This window comes from Gossypium arboreum, chromosome 3, assembly GCF_025698485.1.
Source record: "Gossypium arboreum isolate Shixiya-1 chromosome 3, ASM2569848v2, whole genome shotgun sequence".
Lineage (NCBI taxonomy): Eukaryota > Viridiplantae > Streptophyta > Magnoliopsida > Malvales > Malvaceae > Gossypium > Gossypium arboreum.
Genome location: NC_069072.1, coordinates 108766384 through 108777343, shown reverse-complemented (window position 1 = coordinate 108777343; position 10960 = coordinate 108766384). Strand labels below are relative to the sequence as shown.

At 39.0% G+C, this 10960-nt stretch overlaps 1 long non-coding RNA gene across 1 annotated transcript; it reads right to left on the bottom strand.

Moving 5' to 3' along the window:
• Positions 1-9434: 9434 nt before the first annotated feature.
• On the bottom strand, positions 9435-10569 carry LOC128290469 (uncharacterized). The gene is made up of 2 exons (XR_008280330.1): positions 10500-10569; positions 9435-9736 (listed from the first exon to the last, which is right to left on the bottom strand). It is a non-coding gene; the product is annotated as an uncharacterized LOC128290469 (long non-coding RNA).
• Positions 10570-10960: the final 391 nt, after the last annotated feature.

Sequence of the window (10960 nt, the reverse complement as noted above, 5' to 3'; positions counted from 1 at the left end):
TCCTTCTTACTCGCTGACAATGGCAGTCCGGATACAAAGTCCATGGTGACTCGATCCCATTTCCACTCGGGTATCGTGATCGGCTGAAGTAATCCTGAAGGCACTTGATGTTCCGCTTTCACTTGTTGACATATTAAACATCTCGAAACAAAGTCGGAGATGTCTCGTTTCATACCATGCCACCAAAACCGACGTTTCAAATTGTTGTACATCTTCGTACTCCCCGGGTGGATTGCCATTCGGCTACAATGGGCTTCGTTCAGAATTATCGAAATAAGTTCCGAATTCTTTGGAACACACAGACGACTTTTGAACCTCAAACAATCGTCATCATCGATTTGAAATTCTGAGTCCTTGTTCGGAACACACTCAGCCCGTTTTGCAACCAACTCATCGTCGACTTTCTGAGCTTCACGAATTTGACGTATCAATAATGGTTTGGCTTTCAATTTAGCTACTAACACATTGTCGGGTAGAAACGGACAAGTGTACATTCATCACTCGTAAGCGAATAATGATTTACGACTTAAGGCATCCGCAACCACATTCGCCTTTCCGGGTGATAGTCAATGACCAGCTCATAATCCTTTAACATTTCGAGCCAACGTCTTTGTCGCAGATTTAAGTCTCTTTGAGTCATCATATATTTGAGACTTTTGTGATCCGAATACACATGGCACTTCTCACCAAATAAGTAATGTCGCCATATCTTTAAAGCGAATACAATGGCGACCAATTCGAGATCATGGGTGGGATAATTTTTCTCGTGTGGCTTTAATTGCCTCGACGCATAGGCCACAACTCGACCTTCTTGCATCAATACGCAACCTAACCCGAGTAGGGATGCGTCACTATAAATAACAAACTCTTTGCCCGTTTCGGTTGCACTAGAATTGGGGCTTCACCAAATAAGTTTTCAATTGATCAAAACTTTTCGACATTTTTTCGTCCATTCGAACTTAACATCCCTTTGGAGTAGCCGTCATTGGCGTGGCTATCGTTGAGAAACCTTTACAAATCGTCGGTAATAACCTAAGAAGCCCCAAAAGCTCCGAACCTCGGTAATATTTCTGGAGGCTTCCAATTAAGTATGGCTGAAATTTTATTCGGTCGACTCGAATACCGATCAGAATACCACATGACCCAAGAAGCTAACCTCTCTCAACCGAACTCACACTTGCTGAACTTAGCATATAATTGCTTATTCCGTAAAATTTGCAGACTAACCTCGGTGTTCAAAGATGTTCGGTCTCATTTCTTGAATAGACCAAGATGCCATCAATGAACACGACTACGAACCGATCCAAATATGGTGCGAAGATCCGATTCATTAAATCCGTAAATACCGCGAGGGCATTAGTAAGCCCAAACGGCATCACTAGGAACTCGTAGTGACCATATCTCGCTCAAGGCGCCTTGGGTGCGTCCGAATCTCGAATTCGTAATTGATAATAGCCCGATCTCAAATCTATTTTCGAAAACACCGAGGCTCCTTCGTTGATCGAACAAATCATCGATCTGTGATAGCGGATATTTGTTCTTTATCGTCGCTTTATTAAGTCGACGATAGTCGATCTACGACCTCATGGTTCCATCCTTCTTTTCACAAACAACACCGGTGCACCCAAGGTGAAAAATTCGAGCGAGCAAAACCTTTATCCACCAATTCTTGCAACCGAGCTTTCAACTCCTTTAATTCCATTGGTGCCATACGATACGGAGCTATCGAAATTGGAGTGGTACCAGTACCAATTCGATGCCAAATTCTATTTCCGAACAGTGGTAAACCCGCAATTCTTGAGGAAAACATCCGGTATTCACAAACCACCGCACAGATTCGGGTTTCTTTTCTGACTCCTTGTCATCGAGCACATACGCAAGGTATGCTTCGCACCCTTTTCTTACATATTTCTGGGCCAATATTGCTGATATTACAGCTGGCAACCCCTTTAAGTCCGTAGACTCAACCCGAATTATCTCGTTATTCGTGCACCTCAGATCGATAGTCTTGCTTTTGCAATTTACAACCGCATCGTGCATGGTTAACCAATCCAAACCAAGAATAACGTCGAATTAGTCGAACGGCAAAAGCATCAAGTCCGCCGGAAAACAAGAACCTCGGAACACTAGGGGACTTTTCTTACACACTTTGTTGACAAGCACGTAATGACCCAAGGGTTTGACACCGAATTACAAACTCGATGAGACTCAATAGGCAAAGTCTTACTGGATGCTAAGGTTTCACATATATAAGAATGAGTAGAACCAGGGTCAATCATAGCAATCACATTTGTATCGAAAAGAGTGAATGTACCGGTAATGACATCTGGCGAGGAAGCATCCTCACGTGCGCGTATGGCATAAGTCTTAGCAGGAGCACGAGCCTCGGATCTGATGGTAGCATCTCTAGATCCTCTCTGACCGCCACTAGCATTGCCCATATTTCTAGGTGGCCTACCTCGAGTTGTGGTAGCACCCGGGTTCCCACTTTGATTTATGTTTTGTTCAGATAAACTCGGGCAATCCTTAATGAAATGATCGATGATCCGCACTTGTAACAGAGCGGTCACGGAATCTACAACTCCTAGAATGCCACTTGCCACAATATTGGCACTCCGTTCGTCTCGACGATCATTGCCAACATCGGCGATCAAGTGACTCGCGTGCCCATAGGGGGTTGATCGCGGTCTCATCTAGAAAAGGCGAAATGTCTCTAGACCGCCTAAGCCATCTCTAAATTTCTTTGATGATCTGTGGGAAGGGCTTCCCAAGACCTCTTCTGAAACTCCTTGCTCCCACTTCACTTTTCTTTTCTCCATCTTGAGCTCCTCGGCTTTGCACGCCGCTCAACAAGAGCCACAAACTCTCGGATTTCCAAAATGCCAACATACAGACTTATATCATCGTTCATCCATCTTGAGCGTTTACACATCACACTTCGAAGAAATGCATTCAGCAGCAGTCTTGGCTAAGCCTCACAAATTTTCGTTCGTGAGTCGGTGTCCGACATGGAACCTTGCTTAAGATCAAGGAATTCCTTCCGTTTTGGTCCATAAATCTCGATGATATACTTCTTTGAACTCGGTTTGAAAGAATTCCCAAGTCACTTGCTCCCTAGGCACCACAAGTCGAGTACTCCACCAATAGTAGGCGGAATCGCGTAGCAAGGAGATGGTACACTTTAAGCACTCATCGGTGTACAAGATAGCTCATCGAGCACCGGGATAGTGTTGTCCAACCAAAATTCAGCTTGCTCGGCATCGCCGCTATCCGTAGCCTTGAATTCAGTGGCCCCATGTTTATGAATTCATCGATTGGGGCTTACTTGACCTTATTTGGTCGATTCTGGGAGGTATTGTAGGTGCGGGGTTGCATTAGTCGGAAATGGAGGTTGTGGAACAGTAGTGTTAGTTCGAATGTATTGGTTGAACCAATCATTCATCACGCTATAAAAGGCTTGCCTAGCCTCATTATTCGGATTGCTGGCCATAAGTTGAGAGTCTGCCGGCGCTGTCCCTTGCGCGGGAGCAGGCGCCACACTCTCCACATCATCAGCTATTGCTCGGTTGGGATCGGGATCCATTGCTATAAACAAACACAAATTCAGATTGTCAGAAATCACCACACTATCAATTTATCACTATATGGCATGTATAGCTAGACCCCAAACATATCACGGTAGTCCTAGAATCGACTAAACAGTGGCTCTGATACCAATAAAATTGTAACACCCCGAACCCGAGACCGTTGCCGGTGTCGGACACGAGGGGTTAACAAGCCAAAACCACTTATGGCACCGACCAATTTGACATTCCCAGGCAAGCTGGAAAACTGCATCGCTGTCGCCTTAAAAAGCATATCTCAAGTTTCACAACTCGGAAACTGATTCCGTAAATTTTCCCTGAATTTAGACTCATATATCCATCCATGGATTTATTTCTAGAATTTTTGGTCGGGCCAATTGGTACAGTTTATTAGTTAAAGTCACCCATGTTACAGGGATTGACTTCTCTGACCTTCACGCGTTACAACTTGAATATCTCTCTGTACAGGGCTTTAATACTGGTGCTGTTTGTTTCTAATGAAACTAGACTCAAAATGGAATCTTCACATATAAGGTATGACTCATAATTCCTTCTGGATAATTTATAGTTAATTTTTAAAGTCGCAATAGGGGACCCAGAAACCGTTCTGGCCCTGTCTCACGAGAACTTTAATATCTCTCGGTATACTGATCATATGATTGTTTTGTTACTTTCATATGAAAATAGACTCGTCAAGGTTCGATCACATAATTTATTCACTATTTAGCACTATTCCTAAAAATTTTGGTGATTTTCCCCATCCACGTCACTGCAGCTGGCAGCATCTGTTTTTAAGGTAAGCTTTACCTAATTTGTAGTCTCCATGGGCCAACTATGGTCTTGCCATACATGGGTCCGCATATGATCATGTTTAGCCATTCCAATGGCTGATCATGTGACCAACACTCCCATTCCAATCCATAATCACATCATGAAACCATATATAATTACAAACCACAAATGGTCTAATTCCATACTCCACTATTACGAACCATTTTCGCATAGCCGTACACATATACATCACAAGTACTTAAAAATAACCGAGGGTAGTCCTATACATGCCATATCCGAACTCAACTAAAGGAGTACCAAAAAGGGCTTTGATAGTGTGGTTGACTTCAACTTCTATGATCCCGAATCCGATCGCTAACGAGCAAAATCTATAAGCAAAGAAACAAAGAAACGGAGTAAGCAATTTATGCTTAGTAAGTTTCGAGCCATAATATACACACAACCAAAGCATAGCATTCAAGTAGCTAAACAATAATTCATATGCACAATTTCTCAAAGACATGCTTACTTCACAATCCCAACTCTTATATTCATACACAAATAACGGCCTACTTAATGCCGATAGCTCATTTATCATTAGAGCGAATATTCATATGCACTTACTCATAGTGTGCAAAGCACACAAAACATACCTTGTTGTTGGGAATTTCACAAGTGCATTAACTGAAAATTTTCCAGCAGCTTATAAATTTCAAATCACATACCTTGAGTTTATCCGGATATAGCTACTCGTTCAAAACACCTTCGGGACATAGCCCGGTTATGGTAACCCTTTAAACGCCTTCGGGACTTAACCGGATATCACAACTCGAACAATTTCCTTGAGCTTAGCCGATATCATAACTTGCACAATTGCCTTGGGCTTAGCCCGATATCACAATCGCACATTCATTCACATCTTTGTTTCAATTTCATAACAAACTTTTATGCACATTTTACTTAATCAAAATATCATTTCAGCTCAATGGCCATATACAAGGGCACAATTTCGATTGCTTATTACTTCATTCAATCGAATCAAAATCTAAGTTTCGATACTCAAAACATACCTTGGATGTTGTCGAACGATTCGATGGCTATTCGACTACTTTTTCCTTCCCTTTATCGGATTTAGCTCCTTTTGCTCTTGAGCTTAATGAATACAAGTAGAAGTATTCAATATTTCTATCAATAATGTTTACTAGTAAATCACATTCGCATCTCATATCATCTCACCTTATTATAATTTATCATTCAACCTTTGAACCAAAACGCCATTATATGGCCACATATACATACATCCATATATTTAAGCTCAAGAATTTTAACATAACATCAAGTGCTCAAATTACTCATGTGGCCGATTACACATGGTCATAAATACACAAAATCAAAAATAATTTCAAGGCTTTTCACACTATACATGTACTAGGCGAATGTACATGCAAATTTCACAACATTCTTCAACAAATTTCTTCTTTAAACAAACATATTTATCACTTTCTTCATAATCAAAATATCATGTGCAAACATATATACACATATAGGTGCATGGCGAATCTCAAGGTGTTCATAACCCTCTAAAACACAAATTTTACCAATCAAGTAACAAGCATAAATCATGCTCATGAATGCATCATGGCGAATACATCACAATCATACCCCATTGAACTTTGGTCATGGTTAAACAAAGAACTCAATGTCTTACTCAAGATTGCTACAAAGAAATTTCAAGAGTAGTCAATCCATCATTGCATGCATCATTAGCAAGCTTCACATTTAGCATGCAATGGCTTTAACACAATATCAACCTTGGCCAAATACCATTTTTCATGGCATAACAAGGATTTGAACCATGGCTAACATGCACATCAAGTTAGCAACCAAAACAAGCATGAATCTCATGACACAACCTCATACATACCTTAATCTTGATGCAAGTTTAGCCAAATCTCCTTCTAGATCTCTTCTAAACAAAGAAAATGAAGCAAAAATCTCTTCTTCCTCTTAGGAATTTCAGCCAAAGGAAGGAGGGAAAAGATGAACAATTTTTTGTTTTTTCTTTCTTAGTCTTTGCTCAAAGAAAGGATGAATGACAACTTTTTTCTTTATTTCTCTCTAGCTACGGCACCATGGGGGCATCCATGCTCATTTTTTTCATTTCTTAATTCTTTCTACATAATGCACTAACTAAACATGTTGGAAACATGTCCCTTGCCCATAATCTAGACATGGCGGCCACTCATTCAAAATAAATGGAGTATTTGACATGCAACTCCATTTATTTTGCTTCATTCCTTTATTAACCTCTTGAAATTAGTTACATATTTTTAAATCCTTTCACATGAGTCCTTTTTCTTTCAATTCACAATCAAATTAACTAAATCAAAGAATTCAAAATTCACACATGAGCACACACATATTATAGGCATCAAAATAAATTTTAAATTATTTTTATGCCTCGGTTTTGTGGTACCGAAACCACATTCCGACTAGGGTCAATTTTGGGCTGTCACAAAAACAACATCTTAAGATAATATGAAAGACTTCATAATTCCCCAGAGGGAAAAAGTCTAGAAGAAAGTATCATTTAATGCCACTGGAATCAAATACGATAATTTAGAGAAACAGAATCATAGCATCATGTGCATTTTCTCATAAGTTCCCATCAGACTGTATATAACAGAATAACAGAGAGAGGTAGAGCAAAGCAGATTATAAACTAGTCAGACCAACAATGTCTTCGTCTGACATTAAGATCATATAACATTCTCATATAACAAGAATTTTATCAGAAGATAGATAGCCACTGTAATACTTCATCTCTTAAAATATATCAAGAGAGATAGTCATCATCTACTCACTACGATTTCCATACTCAGACATTTCACGTTTCAAATATTATTCCTCTAACTATTTCTGTCATCACAAATCTCATATTATTGCACTTTCTCAACCTCGTACCTGAGTAATTCGATTTACCAAAGTACATTTCTTCTCTAATTGTGACAGTGCATAATTCACATAATCTTTATGTCAACCTAATACTTTTCTAGCTCTGGCTTACTTATCAACTCATTCTCAATCTTTAATCGTGTTTATAGATATTTCTCCACTGAACTCTTTGGTTTCATACTTGTGAATTTATTCAGCGCAATTCTTGTGAAATTCCATTATAATACATCACTCTGGTAAGGGGGTGAGGTCGTAGGGCCTCTGACTCGACTCTCATATACATACACATGTAACACAACTTTCATCATCATAGCAACATCATCAAAATCATATCATTCATTTCAGACAAATCGAAATTCATATTCGTTTTACGCCAACTTTCCAGTTATCTCATTTAAACAAGTATACTCATGCATGCACTCTATGAATTTTGAGTAACTTTACTTATCCCTTTCATTTAATCAAACCAATCATGCACATAACATCATACGAGAGCCAACAAACATGGATAAGTATATTCCAATCTATACTTTCATTTCGTACATCATCGTATGCATATCATTACAAACATGTAAATTAATCCAAGCAATTTAACACTTATACTCAAACTATGTGATTTTGCCAACCATATTCGTTCAAGTAAGTATACATGAACATTCTTTCTACCTGTATTTTTAGTAAGTTATCTAAACATATGTATTCACTTGAACAAATCAAGCATGTACACCATGGGATTATCAATCAATCATAGATAAGTTCATTATACCATGCACACATTCTATTTCATGTTCTCATATCACAAATATGTACATATACGTTTCACGAATTCTTGTTTGTACCTTTCCAAGTTTCAACTCTTCATAACTGCACTTTATTGAATACTTTAGCATCATTATCTATGTGATCGAGTGTAGCTCAGTTCAAGAGTACCTTGCCCACACAAGATAGTTCTCATTCACACCAAGAGAAATCACACTATCACAAACTTGTGGCATGTATAGCTAAACTCTTACACGTGCTAGGTTAGTCCGAGAACCGACTAAACCTGGCTCTGATACCACTAAATATAACACCCCTTACCCATGTCCGATACCGGAACATGACATTACCAGACTTAAACATACACATTCATGCAAAAATTGGGCCATAAAATCTCTTTTAATTCAAAACCTTTCAAACACATGCATGCCATTCCTTATTTGGGTCTACGAAGCCTAAAAGATTCATCGGAATTGATTCGAGACTAAACTGAGAACTTTGAAAATTTTCAGTAAACTTAGGAAATTTTCCCATGAAACAGGGTCACACGCCTGTGTGGAAATAGGGACACACCTGTGTGCCTTTGGCACGCTTGTGTCCTCAAACCGTGTAACTCTCTGTTTATGATGTCAGCATGTACATCAAACCACACGGCCAAGCCACACTCCCGTGTCTCCAGACCATGTCCCTCACACGGTTGATGTAACACCCCAAACCCGTGACCGTCACCGGATTCGATCACGAGGTGTTACCGGGCTTACTTCCCTTATTTCCCTCTTGGAAATTATGAAATTTTGTTTCAGCGGGCTAGCTAACTGCATCATTTGTTACCTTAAAATCATATCTCAAGTTCCAGAACTCGAAAACCAATTCGTAAATTTTCCCTGAAACTATACTCATATATCCATCCATGGATTTATTTCTAGAATTTTTGGTCGGGCCAATTGGTACAGTTTATTAGTTAAAGTCACCCATGTTACAGGGGTCGACTACACTGACCTTCGCGTTACAACTTGAATATCTCTCTGCAGGGCTTTAATACTGGTGACGTTTGTTTCTAATGAAACTAGACTCAAAATGGGATCTGCATATATAAGGAATGACTTCTAATTCTTTCTAGATAATTTATAGTAAATTTTAAAAGTCGAGACAGGGATCCGAAACCGTTCTGCCCTGTCTCACGAGAACTTTAATATCTCTCAAGATATCGCTCATATGGTCGTTTCGTCCATATGAAAATAGATTCATCAAGGTTTAATTTCATAATTTATTCACTATTTAATTCTACTTCTACTATTTTTAGTGATTTTTCAATCTCATATCACTTCTGCTGTCCGCATAGCCATTCGCAGATGACTATGCCAATTTCATGAATCTTTCCTTGACCTTACTAATCATCCATCATACATGACACAAATTATGGCCACCTTATCAAAATTAAAGTTTCTAAGACTCGTGGCTATAGGTTCTAGCATCCCACTCAACGACCACATAGGCCATTTTCACATGGCTTAAAGTTTACAACCCATAATTCAACAAAACATAATAGCCTATACATGCCAAATGTTCTCCTAGTTCAACTACGAAGACAATACCAAAAGATTTCCAGCCGGTGTGATGACTTCAATGACGGTTCCGAGCACGCAAACAATATGAGTCCAAGAGACCTAAAAGGGTGACAAGAAAACACCGAGTGAGTTTATAACTCAGAAGTCATAAGCATTCAACCACCATCCATTAATAAAGTTATCACAACATGAAACAATAAACGAGGCTAGGTACTCATCCATACTGAAACTATACCATAATTCCTCGGACCTTTCGGTTCAATCTCATACCAAGTCATACATCCACATTTCATATTCTACACGATAAGATATTTGAGGCATTTTCACACACTAACTCATTTTCACCACAATCACACAATTGCAATCATCACATAGATTTAAAGCTTACCAAGCTCAACCCCGAGCATGAACATATTGCCTATTCGTCATGAGCTCAAGGTACTTACCCGATCCGCTGTCCGGATTAACTCGATAATGTCGCACACTCGGTGCCAATTGTAATGCAAGAGCATATAGTGAATCCGCACACTTAGTGCTATAAAATCAGCTCGCACACATAGTGCTATATAATCAAATTCGCACACTTAGTGCTGTACAATTTTAAACCCGCACACGTAGTGCCAATCTTGTCACCGTGTCCATTTATACCCGCACACTTAGTGCCAATCTTGTCACCGTGTCCATTTATACCCGCACACTTAGTGCCGAGACCAATACTTTATGCAATTTACCACCTTTATACATTCAACGATGGCATCATTCCATACACATACATTTCCATTTACACATCAATTCATTAAACACAATTGCATATATATTATGATCATTTAAATCAATACCAAATATATGCTTAATGACTTACCTCGGATGTTGTCGAATGTCTTCAACGGCTATTCAATTACTTTTTCTTTCCCCTTGTCCAACTTCGATCCTCTAAGCTCTTGGGCTAATTCAAACAAATTTATCTTATTAAAGTCCCATCATGCTAGCTTATGGCCGAATACCCATATCAAATAAGCAATTTACCTTAACTCGTAACCCACATAGCCAAGTTACACATATAACCCTTATGACCGAATATGAATATCACCAAAATCTCTATGACTTAACCTTCAGCCTTCATAGCGAATATATATATAGCTTATCAAATAGACATTTATTCACCTTCCCTTAACACATATTAATCAATTAGTCCATGCATTATCCCTTGACACACCCGGTCATTAAAGCAATAACCTATTAACATCCAAGCATATTATACTAAAATTTCTTCTAAGGCCGAATTCATGTACCATCCTTAATACTCATACAATTATTTTATTT